Genomic DNA, 26,753 nt, shown 5'->3' on the forward strand with positions numbered 1-26,753 from the left:
CCCAGCAAAACCTCCCTGTAGGAAGGCTTGTAGGATTTGGGTCAGAAGTTCCAGCATAACAAGCACATGTCTCTCACAGCTTTCAGAGCAGTCAGTTCCTGCTGATGAGGTGCAGAGCAGTGATCCAACTCGTTTTGTCCATTCTCTCAGGGGTGGGCCTTGGCTAGGCTGTGTGGTGGAGGACAGACAGACGTGTTTGCTGCACTAAGTCTTGTAATAGAGGGAAGGAGGGAAGGCTGTGGTTACCTATATGTTTGTCTGCTCATGGGGTCCAGCCAAATGGCACAGCCCATGTCTGCAACACTGGCAATCCTGACCACAGTGTGTTGATCCTATGTGATTTAATAGTAACAAATCACTTTCCTTACACTGGCCAGGTTGGGCTTGTTTTGTTTATGCCTTGAAACCTCTCTTCTCCTCCACACTGTGATCTGTGCCAAACTGGCAAGTTAAAAGCTCTGCCTGGTGTGTGGGCAGGAGAAGGGCCACAGCCTGGTGCATAAAATGTGTGAGATGTGGTACAGGTTTGAGGGGAGGATGAGGTGCGGACAAGAGGTGCCAGTCATGTGCTCAGTTCATGACTTGCCCAGCCTGTTTCACAGACTTGTAGTTACTGATCCTTGACTATGTTTCAGGCCTGGCCTACAGTCGCTAATTGTCAGTGTCCTTGGGCTTCTCCCAGGTTTTAATTGTCCCTATTAGTATGATGGATACTGGAAATAAGGATGCACTGGAGAAAGGTAGTAGTGTTATTACTGCGGCCGTTGTCATTGCTGGGGCTGCCATTAAAGCTGCTTACTGGCATTTGCCCTCCTGTGAAATGTGTAGGTGAGCTATTTATAAATGAGCAGAGAGATCCTACATCTCTAGCTTGTGCTCAGATTTAAGGGTTAATCCCTACCAGGAGGTAAGAATCTGTCCAGGACTGCAAAGCAGGTTAGTGGCAGTTGGAAATAATCCACTCCTTCTGAGCCTCAGTGTTGTCTGTATTTCTGGGGGCTGGCAGGGGTGTGGAGAAGCAGCATACTGTTTCCCCATTAGCTCTCCCTGTTCCAGCATGAGCTCCCTTCTTCAGGGCGGAGAGAGGCACTTTTCCTGCTGCACAGCCCCCTCTCCTGTCCTCTGCTTCCTCTACACAGCAGATGCACTCAGCTCTCTCCTGGGCTTCACTCAGCTTCAGTCTTCTCTTGCTTTTACTTTTCCTTTCTGGAGTGGATTCAACCTGGTGTGCAGGAGGGAATTGCCCTTTTCCTGGAGCAGTCCAGTTGAGACACACAGTAATTAGTCTCTGTACTTCTCAAAAATTCTTCTGAAAGTAGATACAGCCACTTGCTTTCATTATTCCTTTCCTGTGAGGTGTAAATTGCGTCACCTTATAAAACACGCAGGTTCCTGAACGACAAGATTAATATAGTTGGATTTCTAGTGCAACTATTATCTTTTACTTTTCCACATGTAGATTTGCTGATGACTAGCTTGACTCCCAGATTTTAAAAAGTTGAGGAAAATTACCTACCTTTGAGGCCTGCACCTCAATCTCCAGGGCTGCCCAAAAGGCTCAAGTAGGATTAGGCAGACATGGATGCACCCCAGATGGATAGCAGGAGCCTAATTGCTGTAAGAAACAAGGTTAATGCGATGTGGTTGTAGTGAAGAAATGAGGCTTCTCTCCTTGAGAGCTCCTAGCTTGCTGGCTGGATCTGTAGGACACACTGCCCTCTCTTGGTCCTAGATGGGCTCTGGGTCTGAGCTGAGGAACTTACCTTTCCTGAGTATTCTGGTGGCCAAGGGATTGCTACTGGAACCTGATATGTCCTGTGGTTTATAAACTCAGCTAGAGCTATAGACTTTGTAGGTGATTCCAACATTCCCTCCAGGAGCTTGCGACAGGATTTATATGGAGCTTCAGCACTGCATGAAATCAATTGTGAGAACAGTAACCTATGAGTGATTTTATCATTGTATGCAGGAAAGTGATGCAAGAAACCACAGAAATCTGCTAGACTGATTCTTGAACACGTGGTGAAAGACTTTAATCTGTTTTTGCTTGTAAATGGGGGTTTTATGTAAATGTTGACAAATCATAATTATGACAAACATTTCAGGGAATTCACACTTCCAGATGCAATGGAGTTGTGGGAGCAGTCTAGGAACAGAGACTTGTTTGAGAGAGACATCTCTGACTTGATCTCAGTGGTGCCCTTTGGGGGTTACACTCACTCAGAGCCTGTCCCTGATGCTGCCTGGGTGATTCAGTGTGAGGCTGAGCTCTGCACTTCTCCATACAGGTTATACAAACAAGTGGGATGTAATGGTTCCACATTGTCCCATTTCTGCTACATGTTGTTATTGTTGCTGCCCTTGTGTGGTTTATGTTTATGTACTGGCAGTGTTTGGCATTGTGTTCAACCTTTTTCATGTCCTGGACAACCTCATAAATCTGCTCTTTTTGGATTACTGAAATTTCATGTTACAGCAAGATGGAGGAGTGATTGTATTCTTATGTTTTGTCTTATATCAAAACAATTATTGTCAGCAAGAAAATCCACTGTGACTTGGAAGTGCATGTGCTCATGGCACGTACTCTAGGAGGAACAGCAGCTGGAAACAGGCAGTGCTTGGGTCAGAACAGCCAGTGCACAAGTTGATGGATATCTCCCCTTTAATCTGTATTCACATGGAGCCACAGAGGTAGTTCTGAAAAAGAAAGAAAAAAAAAAAAGATAAAAGAAGATACTGTGATCCCACATCTCATCTGTCTTACCTGTCTTACTCAAGGGGTCATGTCCCCTCACTGTACACTCCCCATGTGTGTTGCAAATCACCCTGTGTGCCTGTAGCTCTGTCTCTACACCATCCCAGTGCTGCCTGCTCTGTGCTGTTACTGCCTGGCTCCCCACAGCTGGGAAGCCCCCAGGGACTATGCCCACAGCTTGTTAAACCCTAGGTAAAGTCAAAATCTAAACACATGCACAGGGAATGGGAGAGCTGGGTTTTCTGCATCACAGAAAGGGAGCTTGTACACACCTCCCAGAGACTGCCTGAAATCACAAGCTGCAGGGCAAGACCTGGGCAGGCTTAGGGTGGGCTCTGGGCACTCCTGCTTTGAAGCAGAGGGGAAGAGCAGGGCAGAGTTACTCACATTAGAAAGCTTTTTGCACTCGGACAGGAGGAGCAGGCTTGCTCTCAGTTTGCTTTTGCCAAGTTCCTGAGGAGACATCTGTGTTTTAGGAAACCACTGGACTGGGGCACAGGAACCTGCTCAGTGCCAGGTTCTCTTTCTTATGATTTTAAAAGGAAAAAGAATCGCTTCTGACCCACAGCACCACACAGGAGGGAGTGCCTGTTCTTGAGCTTTCCCAGCCCCAGATGTAAAGAAGCCTGACAGCACACAGTGTTCAAAGGAAGGGGCATTCAAATGATGTTTCTGCTTGCTTGCCTTTGCCAATTTATACTCCAACAAATATATTTTTTATTCATAATTCTTACAGATGGAGCTGAGACGCCTCATTTTGGTTTCTGAATCCTGAGGGGCCAGTAGGTACAAAGAGACATTGTGTTCACATGAAGCTGGTTACCTGACCTGCTCTTGTCCTGTGACAGCTAAAACACAGCATTAAGTGGGAAAGCCTATGCTGGCTAAAAGGGCTCTGCTAGCATTTGCCCCTGTGGTGCTGGGGAACATGAGGCAGCCACAGCCCCAGAACACTGGATTTTCTCTGTGCTACTCAGAGTGACAACACCCCTGGCATGTGGGTTTAGTGAGCACGAGAGACACTCCATACCCATTTCTGGAGCTTGCCTTTTCCTCTGGCAACCCACAGGTTTTCTCAAGCCATGAGCTACACCTGGCATTCTCAGCCTCTGGACAACCACAAACCAGATTATGGTGGGAGGATGCCAGGAAGGGGAACCTTTTCATAAAAAGGATCTGCCATCACAGGAAAGAATGACTTCTCTCTCACTAGATCTCCCTATCTGTGCTCCTCCATCCCTCCTTTCTGAGGGATGTGTGTGTCACATCTGTGTTCTAGGAGTTTTGTGACATCTTTTTTTGTGAATCTGCTATGCAGTGAATGCTCACATGTGTTAATGGTCTGCAGGCTGTGTTGTGCCTTCCTTACTCCCATGCTGGTGAGAAAGCAGCTCTGAAAGTGGAAAGTTCCTGCCTCCATGCCCAGTCTTGCTGCTTCTTTCCATGGCCTTGTGTGCTTACTGCTGGCAGTAAGCTGCTCCGTGCTGGTACTGTCTGGCTGGGCTAGTGTGAGGTAAAGACACTCTCCAAGTCTGAGATCATTCCAAATCTCCACTTGGTATTTTTATAGTGATTTACACCTTTCTGAGGTCAGGCCTTTGAACTAGAATTTTCTTTAAAACTGAAATGAAAAGGGAAAGCTGGAAAAACAGCCAAAGGATTTTTTTTTTTCCAATGTAACAAGCCAGGATTTGAAGACAGCCTTGGATTGCTGTTGTAAAGCTGCACGGGGGACACAGTATGTGTGGCAGCCTCCTTGTTGAGTGATCAGCTTGTGCAGGTTGGGCTGTCAGTGACAGCCTGGACAAGCAGGTAGCCACCAGCAAGTCCAGACAATTTGTTTTGCAGTTCTCATGCTTCAGCTTGACCAAAATCCTATCCTGACCTTATAGCTACAGGCAAGACCAAAATGCCTTAGCAACTGTTATTTATCCACTTACATTAGTCACTCACGTAATTAGAAGATAAGGAAAGGTGCATTCCGCGGGCAGGAGCCTTGCCACCGCGGCTGGCTGTGGCTGCTGCCACCAGAGGACACTGTTGGATAGTCTATGGATCCCTCCCGGCGTGGCAGGGCGCGTTCCATCTCAGGTTTGTCTCAACTTCTTCATCATCCTGCACTCCCAGACTCAGCCTCCCTCCCTCCACCACTCTCTGCTAAACTCGCTGTCCTTGGCACTCTTTGCTCTGGCACTGGTTTCTCTGGAGCAGTTCCCTGCAACCCCGACTATCCATTTTTTTCAGGCAGTTTTATCACCCAAGGTCATGGTGTTGTAGTATCTTGTGTTTTGTTCTGTCCCTCCTCCCCAGAGGCAGGTAGCCAAGACACCAGTTTGCTGGGAGCATGTCAAGGACCTGCATGGAGTTGCAGGACTTGGCACACTCGGACCAAGAGACATAAGCCAGACCCAACCTGCCCTGAAGTTTGGAAGCCCTCTGAGTGGAGATTTGGGTTTGGGCCTGTTTCGGAGATTAAGTTCAGTTTAGGTTCAGATCACTCCAGTTCTCCATGTTAAAAAAAAAAAAACCAACCCCAAAATCCCATAATTCTATTTCCTGTAATAAGCGTGAAGTATAAGGTTCATTGCTTTTGAAGTTAGTGCCTTGACGGTTTGTGCAATGAGAAAGACATGTCATTACTTGCTTGAAATAAATAATAAAAAAAAAGTGTCAGATTGCTTTTTCAGATGGAAAGAGGCATTCCTTAAGGAACCTGAACAGGTGAGCATGTGAGTAATGTGGTTCTCTTCCTTATTCAAGTGAGTTGAATAATTTTTGTGTTAAAAGTGCCTCCTCTCAGGGCTAGTTACTGAGCTTGGCCTTGAGGCCAGCCATAGAGGCTGTGTCCTTCATTGCTGGGGGGAGATTTCTCTTACCCAACCCCAAGGACTGCAGCTTGTTTGCCTTGTACAGGCAGCCCTGGGGACAGGGGAGTGGAGGAAAGACTGTGGGCCTTGTGTGGGGGCTGTTCACTCATGGTGGCAAAAATGAATTTTGCTCCTTACGAAGATGGGGCTTCCTTAGGTCCAAGCTGAAACAGACAATCACTTTTGACTGATTCTCTGCAGTTAAACCCATGGTTCGCACTTTCCTTGAACCTGCTTCAGTGCTGGCTACCATTGTCTGCAACTTCTCTAGACTTTTGGAGCCACTTAGCAAAGTGATGGAGAATTGTCCCTGCTCCAGGTGTACGGAGACAAATGCACAGAGATAAATGCAGGACTTAATTCTGAATGTAAAGCTGTGAGAAGTTTTGGGATGATTACCATTTCGGAAAGGAAGTTCTTCTGCTCTAGGATCCTCCATGGCATGAGGTATCTTCGGATTTGCAGCATTGCCTGAAGATAACAACAAGGTTATTACCATTGACTGTTCTGTCTTTCACTGCTAACACACAGGTTTAGAGGAAACATGGATCTGTATCTATGCTTGTGTCATTTGGCATAGTTATCTTGAATTCAGAGTTTAGTCCACCTGAGAATCTTGTCCATCTTTTACACACAGAGCTTTGTTTTATGTAGTGGTATTTCTGCAAACATCTTTGCCAAGTGCTAATAGCACACCAGAGAGAAAGTTCACGCTTGTGCTTTAGTGAGAACTAGTGTGCTGAAGAGCTCCATGCCTTGTGCTTTGACCAACAAATAGGGCTTCAAACACCTTTTGGATGGGGAAGGGTTTTTAGGTGGCAATTTCCTCTCTGTTCAAGAGATGCTTTGTTCAGGATGTGCCTGCAACAGTTACTGTAGGGAAATTTAGCTGATCAACTCATGAGTGCTTTTATATTTGAAGTGCTTAAAAAGGGGATGGTGATTTTTGAAATGAAGAATAAAAATGGTCTGGCAGTCAAATGATGTTTAAGGATGAATGTGGTGTAGGCAGTGTTCCCTTGTAATATGTCAGGAGGCGGGAGGCAGCAGTCTGTGTTAATTATGCTTATGGTGAGCAGCCAGTGCCTGTGCTTGAGCCAGGACTAACTATTCTGATTATGATTGATTGGAATTCCAGAGAAGGCTCAAACTCAGTGTGACTTCTCTAAGGGGTAGATTAAGTATGCTGAGATGATAATAACAATTCATTAAAGTTTTATATTCTTTATGGTGCTTTTTCCCTTGTGACAGTAGAAGCATTTCTGTAATCCAGAGCATGTTGGAATATTCCTAGAACATTTCTTTCCTAAAGAGTTTTCTTATTCAGAAGACTGCCTCAAGTAACTGGGAATGAAACTTTGCTGCAGAGCCCCAAATTTCATATGCATGTAGCAACCTGGAAATTGATGCAAAGAAAAGGAAAGTGCTGAAACTCATAAGAGAAACCTCCCTGCTGCCCTCCATCCAATGTTCCTGCAGCAGCTGAGGAGTTGATAGAGTGTCCTGGTTCTCACAGAGACATTGAAGGGTCTTCATGTTACCGAGGTTTAAGCCATATGTTGGAAAAGTAGTTTTATCCTGTAGTTGAAGCAAAAAGAGATATTCTGGCATGAAAATATCTAGTCTGATGATAAAATTCTCTGGAGGATTTTCTTGCAGTTAGCAACCATACTGTGGAGGAGAGGCACCTCCACCACCTTTTTAAAAGAATGTTTTTGTCTGAATCTCTCTCTTGCAAATATCTTTGTAAACACAGTCAATATATAGAGAAGGAGAGACCAGAACCTCATGGCTGAGGTCTGGTGCAGAGGAGTAGGAGGACACCAGTGATCTGCTTTCGTGGAGCCAGCATGTGGAAGCCCCTCACACTGTGCCTCAGTTCCTCCCTTTGCAGACGGGGGATTTGGTAACAAGTGCCTTGCAGGATAACTCCCACAGTGAGGCATTGGTGTCTCTGTAACAGGGGGCCCCAGCAGAGCAGCTCTTGCAGTAAGATATGATTTAAATTATTTAGGGTGTTGTCATGTGATCACAACTGATTGAGTTCCTGTGGCTTCACAAGTTGCCATCTGTTATCATCCCCATTATGAATTATACATTAGCTTAAATCAAGGCTTAAACCAGAGGAGTTCAAGCAAAGTCCTCACACAATGATACCATAAAACTGTCTTTAGGGTGTTAGTACTGGATCTAAAACACTGCAGAGATGATACTGGTCTTGTACAAGCTCTCTCTGCTATTTCAAAACATCCTGTCAGATTCCCTTGTAGTGGCAGGCTTTATGTTGGGCTGGGTGTCACTGGCCTCCTGATGTAGGCTTATAAATCTGATCAAAACTCCATTGCCTGTGTCCTGGCTAAGTGGACATAAATGAGACCACAGTACCACAACAGAATCCCAGAGATCTCAGGATCATGTGGTCAGGGAGTTGCTACTGAAGGCACAGTGACCACATGCTGAATTGCTGGCTGGCTTGATGTGAGGCTTTGGGAAGCTGTCAGCTCTGGCAGTGCCATGAGCCCTCCTGTAAAACCTTACAGCACATGTGTGTGCAGTGGTATTAAAATGGCCATTGCAGTAAAACACTTCAAGCCCAACTCAGACATTCACCAGAGTTCTCTGGCTTGGAAGTGTTGTGTCCAGAAACCTGCCTCTGCCAGGACATTCCCATTTCTCAAGCTGATCTACAGTGCATCAGCTGGTCAGTGCCCTCTCCCCAGGAAGGAGAGGTGCCTTGAGCTGCTCCAGCTACATGTATGGGCAGTGCCCTCTTAGGCCAAAGTGCTGTTGCTCCTTCAAAGCTCAGGAAGCTCCTGCTGGTCTAGCTTTGAAGTCTTTCCCTTTTGGTTGTGTAGCTTATATTGGAACTGCAGTGGTGAAAGCAATTAGGGCCTACTGTCCTTTCAAGGGTGCAATTCCCTGATGTCTCATCCTCTCTCAAGTCCCATTTAGAGGCCAGGTTTTCCCTGCCTGTGGTACCCCAACACAAGGCAGTAAGTTTGGCAGCCCAGGGTGATCAGGACAGGCTTGGCTCTCACTGCAGTTCTGGGACTTGCTGAATTTATACATGTTTGCTGGGCAGCAGATTGGGTCAGTGACCTTGTTCTAATGTGAAGGCAGGTAGTTTATTACCATCCATTTGAGATTCTATAAAATAAACAGTTCTCTCTGTGGGAACAGGCAGCAGAGATTACTGTAGCTAAATCAAGACCTACTTGGCAAGTGTGTGCAGTAGGGAACGCAGAAAATTCATGGCATCCTCAGAAGCCAAGTGCTTTCACATAGATGGTGTGGCTGTCCTGAGGAGGACCACTGGGATCTGTGAGCCAAACAGGATGGATAGGCAGGGAATGAATGTCTCCTGGCATCAGCAGTGGCTGTAATGATAATTCCTGTTTGAATTTTGGATCATAAATCTGTTTGTGTCTGCAAGGACCCTTCCAGTGGCTCCAGATTTATCTTAGTGTTGGGAGCTATTTTTTTACAGCTGGAGGGTGCTTGTTCCATCAGCTGACACAAGGGCTGACTCTGTGGCTCCTGGTTTCTGCCCTTGGATATCTGAGGGCAAAAATCCTTTGACTTCAGAGGATTGTGTGTTGGTCACACAATGTCTGTGCTAGAAATAGAACTATGCCCCCTCCTCTTTAAAGCAAGGCCAGATTCTCTTTCTTCAGCTCGATGTGCAAAGCCCTTCCCCTGGGAGAGAGCCAGCCATCTCTTCTCTCCCAAATTCACAAGTGCCCATAACTCTTGCAGTTTTACAGAGAGCTGAACAATCTCTTCATCTGGGACAGGAATTCAGAATATTTTTCAACCTCTTTTGAAAAGAGGGAGTTGAATAGGAAGGAACAGTGTTAAGATTTTTGCAAACTGAGGTTGTCATATCAGAGATCTTCTCTCACATTTTGTCCCCATGACTTTGCAATCTGCAAATGAAGAGAAAGAATGGTGAAGCTCTGGATGGTGGGGCCATAGTGGATCAGGAAGAAAGGAGTAAGAAAGCAAAGGAGAAAGAGTTGGGATTTAGTGCAGACCACCAAGATGGGAGAAAAGTGAGACAAATTCTTGAACTAAGTCTTTAATTGCTCCAAACCACAGGGTATTGTGCCTGGGGGAGACAGGGAGAGACTGGTTATGCAATTTCATCCTCAATCATGCAAAGGCAAAGTATTGGACAAAGGGATTGCATTAGATATATTGCAGTTGGAGCCTAGGAGAGCATTTGATACATGGTCTTACAAGATCTTGCCCTCCCTCTGAAATTGTTTGGCTTGTTTTGGATAGGAACTCAGTCATGGGGATTAGTAGCAATGACAAATGATACATGGTTCTGGTCATGCAGATTTTCAACCAATGTGACTGATGAAAGTTTTTGATTCATCCATTTCACTGAGGGCTCCTCCTGTGCATTAGCAAAGCAGTAAAGAGCATTTTAATGATAGTTTTAGGTGAGATGTTTTTCAAACATTACTGATTACCTTGTACATGAAGCATGGCAGAAACCAGGAAGTTGGTCATTTTGGTGGGAAAGTGATGGAATATTAGAGTAGGAAAAGTAGTTTTTCTGTATGAGAGAAACATCTGAAAGCAAAATTCTTTAGGAAGGAGGAACCCTGAAAGCTTCAGTGTGAGAGACAGCAAAGTATGGGCACTTGGGTGTGTGTGACAGACTAATAACAGTAACTCAAGTCAGGTTATTGGGCTGGACTGGGATGGGCCAAGTGGCATAACTCCATGGAAATCTATAGAGATTTGGCAGTTTATCCCTGCTGAAGATATCGCTGGAGTAGAATTTACTGCCAAGAAATTACCAATCAACTGGATCGAAATCTGAGCTAAAAGTATGAGGGATGAGTTAAATAAATCTATTTGCCTCCACATATTAAAGAAGGGAGTCTGCTTAGCTCGGGCCAGAGAAGAAGGAGAGAGGCTGTGCAGGAGCCTGCCAAAATCACAGAGGTGTGGGATTATTACTGAGTGATGTGGGAGGACCTGGCACACTTGAAAGGAAGCCAAGTATGGCACTAAAGTCCATTCTTTGGGAGCAAGACAGTTGGCTGGGAGGTAGCCTTGCTGAACAAATCAGTCTTCCTACCTCCTGTTAGCATTACTGCCAGTCCATTTCAGGAGAGAGTTGTGTGATCAGAAAGTTACTTTTTAAAATAATATTTAGTTTTGTATCTTCATTCGTTCCTGTCATTGTGATTTCGTTCCATAAAAACAGCTCTGGGATTGTTAAGGGCTGTTCTTTAAGGTAGGACATAGAGCAGAAAAGGCAGCATGTGTTAAGCAAGGAGAGAGCAGCTGGGTTTCAAACGCTTACTGAGTTTGGTCCTTCAGGCAACTCTTTAAGAATTTTGCACTAGCAGAAAAGGAGAGAAGAAAGGAGAAAGTGGAAGGGAGTGTTTATATTGAAATCTTTATTTAGTTCCAAAAGCCTAGAGCAAAGCATCAAAATACAAGAGTGCCTCATACAAGCCAAGACAGGGAATAGAGTTTCCATTTTATTCCAGATGAGAAGTAGGTCTTGTTATAAAGGGGGTTGGGTGACAAAGCTAAATGTAATTTAAATTTCTACTTCAATCTATTTTTAATTATTCATGTGTAGATTCTTTTGTAGGGTTAACAAGGAATTTGCCAGAAGCCAGCCCAGAAAGGCTTGAGTTGTAGTTTTCCAGCAGACATCCTGAAAATACGCTGTCACAGGCAATCAGTGTCCTTGGGGAGGTGGCCAGTTAGCAGGGTGTTTACTAATTGGGATCATTCCCTAGTGGATAATTGTTTGTGACACCCACACTGATTGGACTCACAATATCTTCCCATCCTGCAAATGGTCTGTGACAGTTTTGATGAATTTGAAGTTTGGAGTCTGAATAAATCTACAGAAGGAAAAAAAATTCTTCCACTGGAATATATATGTAGAAGAGCAGAGTTGTGCCCTGGGTTAGCACCCAAGAAAGGAGCCACATGAGTACACATAGAGAGAGGCCCATCAGTGGGTCTTGTCACACTTTCTACTTTTTCCTCTTGTGTTAATTAAGAGACTGGAGGAGGACCAGCCATGCCAAAATAAAAATGAGAGAGTTGGTTTAGCTTGCAGAGGACAGGGATGTCCTAACCAAGGACTTTTGGACTTAGGGGTAAATTGCAGATTTATTGAAATATCTGCATGAGTTCAGATGCAGGTCAGGTCTTGCTGGCACAAAATAGCAAAAGCAATGCATATGTCCCCAGCAAACAGGCAGTTCTCTGGGCTGGGAGCAGTATGCAAAAATAATTTTGCAGAGGAGATAGAGAGGTTTTTTGTTTGTTTGTTTCTGGGGGCTGGATCAAAACGTATTTTACATTTTTGGTACATTTGACTGTTACATTGGTATGTGCTTTATGGCCAGATCGAGGATCGCAGAACTGCAAGAGCATTCTCGTCCAGTCCTCTGCTCAAATCTTATTTGTCCTTCTGGTATAAGCATAAATGGTATTTTCACTCATTTGACAGAAATGTCGTTGTCTTGCTTTGTCTAATTTGCATCTGTACTGCACCAAGGTGAGCAGGAGATGCAGCAGGTTTATTTTTTGCTGTTAAGAGCTCAGAGCTGCAGTTGGATTCTACGAGTTCCATGCTAGTGCAAATGCACAGCATTTGCCAGATTTCAGACTGAGAATGAAGTTGCAGGACTGATCTCTGGCCGTGGATCAATGATATGATATTCTGGGCTTCCCTGCTCCCAAAAGGTCCTGAGTGATCAATAATTTTTCTATACATATTTCAGGAAGACTCTGGCAAAATTAGTACTGGACATATATCAGGTAAGAAATCACTGCTACAATTCCCATATTCACTGTCTGGACCTTTTGATTGGGAAGTAAGGAATTAAAGAAGCATTACTGTATAATAAGCTTGGCGAGCTAGAGTTTTTAGTGCTGTTAGAATAAACCTATATCCATGTCCTGGCTAGTAATACACTAAACTAATGGCTAAAGCATAGGGGACAATGATTCAAAGGTGTCCAATGGCAGCAGAGCTCATATTCCTGTCTAGAACAAAGGTCAGTTGTCCTCCTGAGCCAGAAACCATTCCAGGAGACAGAGCTCTCCTGTTGTAGTAGTCATACTCCATTCCACAAGCAAATGAAGTTCCAGATACAAATGGGCATGGAAAATTATGAGAAGCCATCTATACCTGACCTTTGGAAAATGGAAATTCTTTATATAATCTCATTTCTTCCAGATCCTCCCTGCCCAACCAAGTGAGAAGTGTCCCATAGAAGGCCAGCTCACTGGATGTTTTAATGGTGGCCCTTGTAGAACTAATCATAGCAAGCTGACTGACGGTGTATGATACAATAGTAAATCCCTCATCCCAGCAGTCTTAACAAAATGCAAACAGTTCTCTGAAGATCTGGCTGGATACTACAGAATGTTCTCCATAAACTCATCACTGTGAACTGTGATTGCACTGCATGCATTCAGTAGTAGTTGACTGAGTTAGATGGTGGGAGAGAAACCAGTGCCTTGTCTCTGCAAAGCTGAAGGAACTTCTCAGGAGATCAAAACTGCAACATCGAGGGAAAAAGTGCCAGGGCATGGAATTGTGTAGCTTCATCGTTTATGCAGACGTGTTGTTTAATTCTATACAGAATCACCAGTGTAGTGAGAGCTGCACCCCGCACAGCGGAGACTGGATGGGTTAATGGAAATGCACAGGACCAGCAGAAGGAGATTCATTGCCACGGAAAGGCAGGTAGTGCCTATCAGATACTGGCCATTTGGCACTTTGTATTTAAGATTTTCCCAGGGAAACCCTCTAGTTAAAAAAAGAAGTATATTTCCTAAAATAAAACTTTCAAGTATTTCTCAGCACCCTTGTTAGTCTTGTGTTATGTTGTGGTGCTGTGAGAAGACTTGCCCAAAGCTATACAGAGAACGGAAAAGTTCAAACTGGAAGTGTCCAGGTGTGCTTTACAGTTGCCCCTTGTATGTTAATTAACTGTTTCTAAAAATACATTAAAGGTTTCCCCAATAGAAAAAGCCAGGTTACTCTTCTGGTCGTGCAGCATTCCCTGAAGCCGGCAGGATCATACGGGAGTGGTGTGGTCCAGCTTTCTGGCTCCTATCAGTGGATTATGACTTAAATGGGATCAAGGACTCAGACTTTGGAGTCGAAGTACTGGTTACATGAGTTGATCTTTTTTATGACTCTTACGAGAGGCAACCCGTCTCCTAAAATCCAGCATCCCACATACTCACTTAACTCTGATAATCTTCTGGAGCTTTAGCAGATTCACAGGAAAGGGTGGACCTGGAAGGATTCCTGGAGGCTGTCAAATAAGTATCCAGTGTTTCAGTTGCAATGAGCTCCGGTGCATCTTCTCTAAATCTGTTTCAAGTTGTTTTTTTGGGGTCAGTGAAACACAGTATAAATCCCGGCTCGCTCAAGTCCTTTAGGCAGAGAATTTGGGGAATACATATGGAAATAGTTTTGCCTGGTGTTCTCTGCTCTGCACCCCTCCCAAACAGAACATGCAATTGTGTTGCACTGTAAAAGGGAAAAACCTCCAAGCCTGGAGTAATGTATACAGTTCAATAATACATGAAATTCAAAGCCACACATTAATCACATTCATGTTTAACTTTCAGATTTAAACCCCTGCAGGTTGGCTGCCCTTTGTTCTGCTAAGTGGAAGGGGGCATTCCAGCCTCTCCGTGCAGAGTTCAAAAGCTGCCTCGGGTAACAAGTGCAATTCGCTTTATAGGCCTCATTGTATTCTCCCTTCAGGGCACAGTGAGAAGCTACTGCACAGGTTGGCCCCTTATCAGGCTGTTCAAAGGAAGAAAAGTTAGGATAGCAAAGGTTTGGCAGGTCACTGTGAGGGGCTGCTTGCAGGATCAGGGGGCCAAGACAGGAAAAGTGATGATGCTGCAAGTCAGAATCCAGCTGCATTGGCAGGTCTGGGCAGGAAGGGCAAGTTATACAACAGCATCTCCTTTCCTCCTGCCACCATCCAGTTTCTAAGTTTTCATTAGTGTTATGTCATTTGCAGATTTTTGTGAGCAGTATTTTTTGTGGAAGTGCTTGTCTCTGATGTGCCCCTGAGTGTTGGATTATTATTAACTGTTCCTGGTTGTTACCTTTGTCCAGGATTCACTCATTCATTTGAGTGCTGTAGGTTCCTTGCCTCTTGCTGTTCAGACCCCCATTCTCCCCTCCTCTTTCAATCTGCTCAAAATGCTGTTGCAGTATGGCTTTATCCTACCCTTTTCTCAGCAGCCTGGCTTTCCAGGGCTCCACACAGGCAAATTAAGCCAGAGGGAGCAAAGACTATTGTGCTGCCCTTTAGCAGTGAGCTGCCATGGGAACCTGCCTCCTTGCTGATACCTACACTGGCCTTAGTTATGAACACCAGGGGGGTGCTGTGGCTAACTGGAGAATGAAATTATTTGCAGTAGCTGATTTGCATCAGGATTATAGTCTTGAGTGATCCAATCACAACATTACTCATGGTTGTGCTGTGGCTGCAGACATATTAGGAGCAGCTTCAGATGGACCGGGCTGGGGACTGGTAGCAGTCCAGCTGTGGTATTGTGGAAATTAAAAAGGTAGTAAAATCCTCACCAGAAACCTGGTAAATGACAATTAATCTACAATATTTTGGCCATCAGGTAGTTTAAAGTGCATCCAAAGATCTGTAATGATGTGCTGCTCAGCTTCCAAATAATTAAATCATATTTGGTCTGAAAGGGATCCTCAAGATCATCTCATTCCACTGCCCTGCCATGGGCAGGGACACCTTCCACTAGACCAGGTTGCTCCAAGCCCCATCCAACCTGGGCTTGGACACTTCAGAGACAGAGCATCCACAGCTTCTCTGGGCCACCTGTGCCACTCTCACAGTCAAGAATTTCTTCCTAATATCTAATCTAAACCTGCTGTCTTTCAGTTTGAAGCCATTCCTTGTTGTCCTGTCACTCCATGACCTTGTCCGAAGTCCCTCTCCAGCTCTCTTGTAGCCCCTTTAGGCATTGGAAGGTGCTATAAGGTTGCCTAGAGCCTTCTCTTCTCCAAGCTGAACAACTCAGCCTGTCTCTATAGCAGAGGTGCTCCAGCCCTCAGATCCCAGTGTGACACTCCAAGGAAAGTCTGAACTTAAGATGTTGTGTCTGAATGAGCATCCCAAGAGTGCTTATAAACATCCCAGAAAACAGGATATGGGGCAGACTGTTTAGAAGTAATCACACTGGATGACTCAGTGAGACTACCCATTACCACCAAATGAACCTGAACTTTCAAGTTAAATGGTCTAAATTCCAGAGAGTCCAAAGGTTTTACACACTGAAGTGAAACGCCAAGTTCCTCAGGCATATCAGAGGTGGAGTGTTGGATTAAGTGCTCTACATACAGTGATGACCTCTTGCTGGTGGGTCATCCAGGGACATTTTCTATGCTAAATTCAGCTTCTCATGGTGCACATCATTAATAGTCATCAAAATGGTGCAAGAGTTTGATCCTGTGAGGGCCTCTCCAAAACTTAAGCAGGTGAATAAAAAGGTCTTTTAATAGGGGGTGGAATTCAAATGCCTGTTAAGATTGAGTGGTAAATTCATCACTCTCACCTGCAAAAATTGTGGGCTGACAAATTGGGCTGAGCCCAGTTGTGGGCTGAGCCCACCAGGTGACAAAGACAGTGGGACCTGAAAGACTTTCATGTAGAATACAAATATTGAGGTGCAGCAGAAGGCAAATTTTTTCTGTGGTGTCAATTGAAAAGAGAATATTTTATGCAACAACACTGAATTTAAGTTGCAGTTATAAAGTATGTATTGTTCTTATAGAGCCACACTGAGGTTTTAATAAAACAAATGGCAAAGGTTCCACTGACAGGGTTTGGCCCTCAGCAACTTCAGCTTCGGAAGTTATTTTGTATTATATGTAGAAATTCTTCACAGAAAGGGTAATCAGGCATTAGAATGGGCTGCCCAGGGAAGTGGTGGATTCTCTGCCCCTGGAGGTTTTTAAGATGAGACTGGATGTGGCACATAGTGCCATGGTCTAGTAACCACGGCGGTGGTGGATCAAGGGTTGGACTTGATGATCTCAGAGGTCCCTTCCAACCCGACTGATTCTATGATTCTGTGAAAGAGGAAAGTTTCCAACCTATCAAGCTTTGATGCAAACAGCTTTTCCTATTTGTGTCAAAAGGATGAATGGTGTCCCGTAAGCAGCATGCAAAAATTTCCAAAAGGCTGGATTATTGAATAGTATCTTGGAGTTTTAGTGAGAGATCACACAAGTGACTTTCCAAACTTACTCCCTGTGCTTCTGCACTATCCAAGTATATGACAAAACGTGGAGTAGGCTTTTCAAAGGCATTCAGGACCCCCCTCCCCCCCATTTTAAGAGCTGTGCTAGCTTGAAATCAGTATAGAGCCAGGTGTCTAATTTAGGCAATCCCCGATGTTTCATAATTGCCATAACTAGTTAGTTAGGACGCAGTGAAAGATCTCAGGGAAGTTCTGTTGACTTAAAAAGGAACAGGACTCAGTTCAGCTTTTGATCTAAATGGTTTGACACACAAGCAAGCATCTGTCAGCTGCCTGGTAATAACTTGCTGTTGGTGTATTCTGACCCTGTGCCGGTCCTCCATAAATGGAAATTAATTAGATTTGATATTTTTCTCTGTAACTTGTGAGAAAGTTACCCCATATTTGAAAAAAATGCTCCCTAGAGTTATGAGTGTGCATGTGGACTGAGAGAAGCTTGTGTGTGGTAGTTTGTTACATTGCAATCACTCATGATTTCTGAGTCATAGTTCTGTGATACAGCAATTGCCATTTTTTCTAACCTCGTCTCTTCTGCTGCTTCCTTTCAATTACCATTTTCCCTAACAGAAAAGAGAGGAGATTTCCATCATGGCATTCATAGACCAATACTGAAATTGTAAGTTTGATGCCCACATACCATTCTTCTTTCTGTTTCCCTGACTGATGGAGGTAAGCTGTATCCCATTGCCATAAGGGAACAACACCCAGGGTGGTGGTTTGCTGAGTGTTCTCTCAGCTTGGAATAACACGATGCAAATTGCAGCTTTTGTTTATGTCTATAAGGGTTGGATGGATGCTCACTCAACCACTGGAGGATCCTGTCCTTCAAGGAGGGTTGCAGCTGAAAGACATCTTTATGATCAGGCAAACTGATTCAGTTTCTAAAAACCAGGCAAGCCTCTCTGGTTCAGACTGTGGAAAACATCGGTGGGAATGTCCAGTTCTTGCTTATCTCTTGTGTTTATATAATTTATTCTGGTAAGGAAGATGTTGGGTTTGAATAGAGGTGTGCTCAGGGTGGCTGAGCGTTTGCTCTCTGTGCTGTCAGTGATGAGCTGTTGGATGAGAAGTCAGCAGGGACTGTCACATTTGGCTCAAAGTTTATTATTAGTGGACTGTGATGAGGGTACAGTTTCCATCACACAAGGGGGAAAATCAGAAAAGAATATTTTATAGTCCAAAGTGTGGGAAAAGGAAACTCCTAAACATTCCAGAGAAGGGAAACCAGTGGCTCTTTGCTTTACAGCAAGACAGAGGTGACACCTTCTAGAATGTTGTGTAGGCTTTGCCTGGGACAGGCTCAACTCCCTGGCTTCCTGACAGTGCTCTGTCAGAGCAGAAGAATGGTTCTAATATCCCAAATGTTTAAAAATATAGTTAAGAATACACTTTACGAGCACCTGAAGTTACTCTGAGGGAGCAGGTTATATCTAAATGGACTTTTTTCTTAAAAACCAGTGTCTGATGAAAGACTTGCAGTCTCTCTTTTGTTCATATGCTGGCAAAAGATATTTCAGCCAGATAGTTCACAAAGAGATTCAGTTACTTAACATGATCTTACTTGTATAGAACTTCTTGTTCTTTGACCCAACTAACTCAATCCAGGGGGGCTTTAGAAGGAGAGAAATAAGGTGTTTCTAATTAAAAATTTGAAAAAAAGTTTGCAAGAAAAAAATCCAAAACTGGCAGGAGAACATCAATTGTAGAATTATTTAATTTAAAAAGTTTCCTAATCCTCCCCATGTTTTAACATGAAAGGTGGATCTGTGGCCAACTTTGTTAAGTGCAATCACTTGGCTACTGGCCCACACACATGGGGAGCAAGTCATCTTGTGTCCTACCTCCTCACTGCACTGCTAATGTGCTGCAGCGTGGCAGGAGGAGACAGATGGACGTGAGCAAGAACTCTGCAAAACTGGCAGAGTCAGCAGTTGATTGGATGCCATTTTTACAGCTGTTGGATGTTTGTATTTGGGAAAGAAAAGCCAATTTGTGATTTCAAGACACGGATAATTCCAGTCCTTCCAGTGCCTCAATAGAGGAGTGATCGGGAGTCACAAACTTTGAGATTTTGAAAGTTGTGTGCATGCTTAAGGTGACAAATTAGGAGAGAGGCTTTTCTATTGCTCAATCTTCAGGGGAGAAAACATATAGGATATTTTTCAAGTAGGTTTAGGTCAGGGGAAAACTCACTTGATCTCGAGTTTCACTGCAATTTCAGTCATTCTCTCTGGCATCTGGTGCCCATTTATAAGGTACAAAGTAAGGAATCAGTTAAAAGCATGCGCAAGCAAATGTGAAATTTGTGCTAGAACAACGCACTTGGGGTTTTTAATACAATAATTGACCCCTTCCTTGTTTGTCTGTCTAATGCTCACTTTGTTCTCTCTAGATCTCACAAGATATTGAATTTACTGGCTAGAGAAGGGCTGCAGACTAGAGAAAACAGAAAAATTTGCTGAGAAAGCAGAAGAAGAGGTTAGTGGAAAAATCTTGCTTTCTCTGGGCAAATAGTACTTATTCTCCTTGTGATCAACACCAGATACTCTCCAGCAACAGTTTCTTGTTTTTCACTCCACCCTGAAAGAGTTCTTCAAACCAGAACTTTTGTTTTACTGGTTTTACAGATTTGATAAAAAAAATCCAGAGAGCCATCCAACACATTTCAGATAACAGCAGATCAGTACTGAAAACCTGCCACCTCACAAATTCCCAGCTAGCAAAGAGATTTACAGACAGTGGTGACAGCCCTAAGCTCTCTTGCTCTTATGCTGTATGTTTGTCCTGCTGGAGGCTTTTTATACTTCGCAGGTAGATCTGAAATTTGTAATGGAAAAGAAAGCTGGTGAGTGTTTTGTGCCTGACAGTCTGGGAGGGAGAAATGACTTCTGGATGAATTGTTGTGTTCAATACAAAACAAATGACCAGAGCTACAAAATCTCCTGTGCTTCTCTGTGACGTGGGTACTGTGAAACCTTCATGCTGCCACTAAATTTTCATGTGCTTGTACTTTGGCCCAGCAGATGCACCTTTTTTTGGTCCCTAAGGATTTAGAGTGCTCCCTGTGTGCCTGGTCCCATGTCTCAGCGCTAGGGGAGAGCTGCTGATGGGCTTCACCGAGCTGCTCTGAAAGTGGAAACAGGAGCAAAAGTCACAGTTTCAGTGGTGTCTCCTTGTCTGCATCCTTTGCTTGTGTCCCATTGCCCAAGGCTCTGCTCTTCTAGCTAGATCTGCCTATTCTAGGTGAGACTATTTCAATCAAGGAATGCAATGATTTCAGTATTTCCTATTCTAAGTCTTGGACTAATGTTGAGGTCTCTGGCTTCTGATTTAGTTTCTTGTCTCTCAGATGCCAAGCAGCTATTTGGATCCTGTAATCAGGCTTTCCTTAGGCTGGCAGAACAATTTACCATCATGGGCTCATTCCTATCTGTAGCCATGCTCTACGTAGCCCCTTTGTTTCTCAGCCTGTTGGTTTTACCTGTCCCCAGGAGCAAGTGTTGGGCAGAGGAAGGATTGCACAGCCAGGCCCTGATGCAGATCATCCATTTGTCTTGCTGAGAAATCCTGAGCTTTGAGGTCTGATAATTAAGTGTTTCATTAAGTCTGACACTGCGGTGGAGCCTGCAAAAATATGTGATGTGTGTCAGAGCACTTTCACATGCTGGAGCACAGGGCTCCTGCTTGAAACTACCACTGGGGGAGAGTTGAGTCTGCTGCATTGGATGAAATCTTGGTCTGAAAGCATCCAAGTGAGGAAGAGGTGATGGTAGCTGATGGCAGCATGTCCCAGCACAGGCTGAGCCATACACACTCTACACCACCTGCAGCCTCTTCCCCCGGAACCTCCTGGGAGGAAACAGAGAAAAGAAGAGAACTGTCTTGGGAGGAGGGGAAGGAGACAAAAGAGGAAACTGAGGAGGGCCAGAAAGTCCCAGGGAGTTGGAAGACTGTCAGAAGGGAAAGACATAACTGGAAGGGTCCCAAAGACATTAAATGTGGGGAGGAGATTTTCTCTGCATCTTTAGGTGAACTGAGCATGTCTGGTTCCCTGTCAGCTCCTTATCACTGTATCCAGGCATCTCTCCAGAACCTATCAGCAAAAAGAGATTTCTCAATGAATCATTTGCACTGAGTAGTTCTGCTGCAGACACCATTGGTGCCAGACACTCTTTAGTCCTGTGCAGCTGGACTCAAGATCTCTCTCCCCTCAAAATCTTTCTTGTCCTGAGTGAGACACTGCTCATCACGATCAAAACAGTCTTATTCTAGAAAGAACAAAAGGAGAATTAATTGGCAAACAGTTTCAGTAAAATAGACTTATGCTCCCAGAGCGCCTCACTGCTGTCAGGTTGTGCTGGAGTCAGTCATGTCAGAATTGGATTGGCCAGGTGGATTTTCCTAACTGCCAGCTGGCTTTATACGCTGTACCTGTATGAGAAAGAAAAACCTTGTATGATGCTGAGAACTCCCTGTTAGGTGCCTGTATGTGGACAGGTGATGTGTGCAGTCATAGTTAGATAGTGGTGTCCTGTGGCTGGAAGGAAACACTGTGTAGCCTTCCTTTTACACCAGTGGGAATGACCTGTGATCTCTGCTTTTCTATTCAGCCTGCTGTCTATTGCTCACAAACAATGGAAATAGTTCACATTTAAAGTGCTTGCTCATCTTAAACCAAGACCCAATCAAAAAGGAACTCTTTGAAAGAAGTTTTCAGCAATAATTTACTTCACAATAATATGAACAAGCTTGAACTGAAACTTTTATGACCTATGACTTGTCAGATTTTTCTTCACAGACCTTACCCTCTAGCACATTTTTCATGATAATACAAACCAATCTGTTTATTATTTTCAATTTTAAAAAGTAAAAAATTATTGCATCCTCATGAAAATTGCTTCATTGTTGGGCTGTTTGAGTGGTCAGTGTAATATATCATTGTTTGATCTGGCAGAACCATCTATTTATAAGCTAGTATGTGTCAAACTATTTTTTTGGCAAAACTGGGAAGACACCTGGTTTAGTTTAGATTCCTCACTATGTAATTCCAAACATCGTTCAGTCCTCTTGGATGGAAAATGCGGGCTAGGATCCAGACTTAAGAGTGCTGCTGTCATTCACAAGATGCTCAAGGGCCTCTGCTCTCAAGGTTCATGAGATCATAAATTCTTTTTTAATTTTTCTTTTCTTCTTAGTTCAAGTCTAGGCACGAACCCAACGCAGGGCACATATTAAATGTGAGTGAGGCGCAGTCAGCCCCATTCGCTGTTTCAGAGTTGCCTGTGTTGACCAACAGAGGTAGCAGCAAGGCAGTCAATGAAAGTTTGCTGATGTGATCAAGAGGAGTGGGTTACCTTTGCAGAGCTGTCATAAAGCTAGGGAAGACAGCACAATCCTGGGCCAAGTTTGGGAATAGAAATTAGAAATACAGTATTTCTGGAGCTGAGGGAACTGATGATTGATTTGCTGTTGAAAGGCACTATTCAATAACCTTGCAATAATGCCTTTACAGAGGTGTCTTTCTAGTTTGTTCATTCCCTCTTGTTGGAGCTTATATATGACATATTGTTCCAGTACTGTATTAAAATACAGTTCCCCTTTTGAGTCAGCTGGATTGTGCTATTAGACAAGATGCAGGCTGTACCTGTCACTGTTCCTTGGTTATAAAGTTCAAGAGTTTATATTGAAGGATTCATATTGATTTCAACTGTAATTGTTTTGCAGATCTCATAAAGGGTGCTGGGATCATCACTGTTAAGTGATTGGTGTGATGAGAGTTGTAGTGTGCAATACTCTGTGTGGGTTCAGCATTTACATAAATGTAGTAGTAAAGATGAGGAAGAAGGCAAGGTGAGAGCCAGAGAAAGAGAGGAGGAGGAGAGAGGAAAAAGGAAGGTGTAGATTCTAGCTATTTGCCATGTTCCTTGTTAACCCTGTGAACCCAGTCCTTTCTGTCCCATAACATCATACCATTGCATCACCGTCATGGTCAACCCTTAGCAGGCTTTATTTTTCCTCTGTGGTGGATCTTCTCTCTTCTAACTGAGAATGAGCCCTTTGCAAAGAGCTGGCCAGTTGTCTAAATAGGCTGCAGCCCCTCTTGCTTATTTTCTCTTCATCCTCCTGGTGAGGGAGATAGGTGGTCTGGAAAACAGAGTCCAAGTGAAATGGTTCATGCCCAGAGCAGCTAAGCAAAACTATGCTTTGAGGCCAACTTATTTTTCATAATTTATCTTGTAATGTAAGCCAATGCAGTAGTTTAAGGCAAATTTATTTTAAGCCTTAAAGGGCAAAGGACTTGTATATTTAACCACAGGCTAAGTTTGACTTAAGTACACTGAAGTCAGCAATGACTGTTACCTCGGTGACCTCCTATCTCCTACTAGGCAAAGTCCTTCTGTTTCTGCAGCCTGTGTTTAGAAACTCCTTAGTAATACAACCTTGTCAGTGCTCTGGGAAGAAGAAATGAAGCTTGGTTGTGAGTGGATGAGTGGTTATTTGTGGCAGCTGAACACTTATCAGTGTAGTAACTCTGTGTCACCATTTCTAACGCGTGTTAGGTACTCAGCTGTGCACCAAGTGAAGAGTTGAGCACCCAAACTCAACATTGACATCAGCAAACTTGCTGAGGGCTGTGAAAGACTACCAGGAGAAATATCAAAGAGGAAAGGGTGTCTGAAATATTTCCCTTCTTGTTACCTCAGATTACTCAAAGTACCTGCAAACTGGATTCAACCAACTTGATGAGATAGCGCTTAGCAGCCCAAAGCCCTGGTGGTTGTCATGCTGCGTTGCTCCTACGGACAGGCTTGTTCCTAAATGCAGCCAGGTGGGTCATGGTAGTGACAGCCTCCTATGTAACAGACCTCAAGGTATAACACCTGGTGAAGTGGAAGAGGTACACTTTAAACCTTCTTTAGCTCAGAGGTTTTCCGATCCATCTCTTCCAATTTCATACTGGAAGACAACTTGGGATGAGAGAAGGGTATTATTCAGCTTTCTCATTGAAGCTGCCATGGCCAGAAGGAGCATTGGTCTTGTCACAGAAGACATTCCCTTGTTTTCCAATGGTCTCTGTTCTTAAAACTCTTTACATATTTTACTGCGTGAATCTTTAATGCTAAATTCAGAAATGTCTAGTTACATGGGGTTTGTGTCTTATCTTCTTGGATTCTGATATCTGTAACCCATCCAGCTTGCACTGTAGGTACCTAAGTGATTTACTGGATTTGGCCCTAAATATTTCTTCTGCTCAAAATATGAAAATTCACCTTGCTATAAATGGAGCATCTTCCCTGATAAGGCCATTCCTTTTCTTAGTTGTCTAATACCAATTCCAGGCTATGTTAATGAATAGAAGTTATGTGGATATGCATGATAAATACCTTCATTTAAAACGAGGCAGTAACTGTGCCAGCCCAGTCTCTGATGGTTTCTGGATCTGAAAAGGTAGCTGAGCTAAGAACCTAGAGAAGGTAAAAGCACATATTATCAGGAGTCAGTAACAGGGCTACATTTTCTGCTTCTGCATTAGTGATTCTTTCCTGTAAGTCTTGCAGAAGCAGTGGGACAGATTATCTCCCACTGCATCATTCCTTTGAGCATATATTGAGTTTGAGTTGTTATCCAGCAAGAGAGAGCAGGATGTTGTGGATCAGAAGCATTTAATACTGACTCTGTGTTGAGTGAGAATTCAGTCCTGAGACGGTGAGACACTCCATATTTCTTTTTCCTGTGCTAGTAGATCACTGTAGAAGCAGCATTTTCCAGCTTCTTCAAAAAAAAGAATAAATGTGAACATTCTTCACGATTTTTGAATGTAATACTTAATTTTCAAACAGTTCTGTGTCCAGAGCCTGGGACAATTACAGGCTTTAGTAAATTAACATTCCTTAATAAATGCGCTTTGAGCTATTTCTTAGATTGTTGTCAGCCTGTCCTCGAAGGACATGAATGTCCTCCAGTTTCCTGTAAGGAATAGCATTTTATTTTGTTTAGCCAGTTTTCAGGATTCCAAGACGTTTTATTATCTGAACCTTGTTTTTTTGACACAACGCCCTAATGACCTTTGTCATTGTAGGGTTTTTTTAAAAACTTTGTATTTCTTGAACACAATGTCCTGGCGCTTCCCCAACAGTTAGAGAGCAGAGATTAGTAGTAATAGAAATATTAATTGAAGAATTTGCAACAGTTGTAAGAATGTCTTTTTACCTACAGTGAATTACACATATTTGTTCTGCTCCCTTAATACTTCTGACTTCTCTGCTTCCTGTTGTACCTATCCACTACAACTAATGAGCAAAATCTTTTATATTTATCCTGAATTTCATAATGATAAAGAGGATGCAGGCCTTGGGAACAGCTGAATTATTTTGTCTTCCACATGCAATATGGAGTCCCAATACAGGATGCTCTCTGCTCTTGAATATCTGTCTGCTGAGCCCTGACAATGAACACTATTTCCAGTCTTGTATATATCCTAGTAGAAAGTATGGCCTGTTGCAGTCGTGGAGGCATAAATTTGTTTTATGAATGTGTTACACAAAACACCACAAGCTAGTAGATTCTGATTTTTATTTGGTGGTAATCTTGATCAATAGCAGCTAAACCATTTACAGAAGAAAAATAAATGGGAAGAAAATTTCACATTTATATTCCAGCTGTGCAAAGGGATCTTGGGTTTTCCCCCATTCTCTCCTCCCAGAGCTTGTCAGCAGTAGGAATTCATAGTAATAAAAGCCAGACTTATTTCCAATGCAGGTGTTTCTGGAGTGATTGTAATCTTTTTGATTAACTGCATCTGCAAGAGATCTCATCATTACAAGGAAAGCAGAAGTTATGAAGGAAGGTGCCCCTAAAGCAGCAAACCGGCAATTAAAATAATATTATACACTCTGGCACACGGGATTCGATGGGGATTTTGGAAATACGGTAAAGATAGGTCTGAAGATGTCATTATGCCACCAAAATCTTTGAAGCCTGCAGCAACATAATGGATTGGCAAAGGCAAAGGAGCCCAATGCGATTAGGTAGTGCAGAAATCCAGCTTTTGGAGATTAAGCTGCATTATTGAGATCAGGGGCCCTTATCAAACTCAGTCCCAGCAGCCCTCCTTAAGTCGTCAGGGAAATGGCTGCAGAAAAGTGCTGATCTTGTCAAAATAGCATTTTACTGTCAATGAAAGTCCCTAGGATGACAGCCTTGGAGACTGGGTTCTGGTTTCCTCGCACAGAGCAGCAACATAAGGTTCGGGACATTACAAACTGAGTGGTCTCATGCAGTATTTGGAACAACAAGATTTAATTGAGAGGGAAATTGATTAACAGTCGCTAATCAAGGCCACATTTCCTTCTGACCTCTTAGCTGGGGCATGTGAAACATTTATAAATCGTCAATCCAAGCTGAAGTTTTAGAGTGCAGGGCAAATTTGCACATGTAAAATGCATATGCTGTAACCCGCCTAGAGGTTTTCATAGTTTTTATGGCCACAGCCCAAGTAGAGTTGTCACAAAAGGGTGGGACTGGGAAAGTTGAAGGGGACCTCAGCTTCCTGATGGCAACATCACCCGTTTCTGCTTGCCCTCACTGCTGCTGGCAGATCTTATTCCAGATCTTGCTTGGGTTCCTGGGACTAGATTTCTTTCCCCAAATGCTCATCACTATGCTGAGCCCTCCAGACATAACAGGATATTGTCCCTACAGATACATTTTGAGGTGAGAAGTTACTTCCATACAATCAGATGCAAAAATATATGATTGTTCAGGACATATGTCAGGGCTTGAACTCTTAAGTGCCAGTCCAAAGTGTCTGT

The sequence above is a fragment of the Lepidothrix coronata genome, unplaced genomic scaffold (assembly GCF_001604755.1).
Source record: "Lepidothrix coronata isolate B3197 unplaced genomic scaffold, Lepidothrix_coronata-1.0 Scaffold12, whole genome shotgun sequence".
NCBI lineage: Eukaryota > Metazoa > Chordata > Aves > Passeriformes > Pipridae > Lepidothrix > Lepidothrix coronata.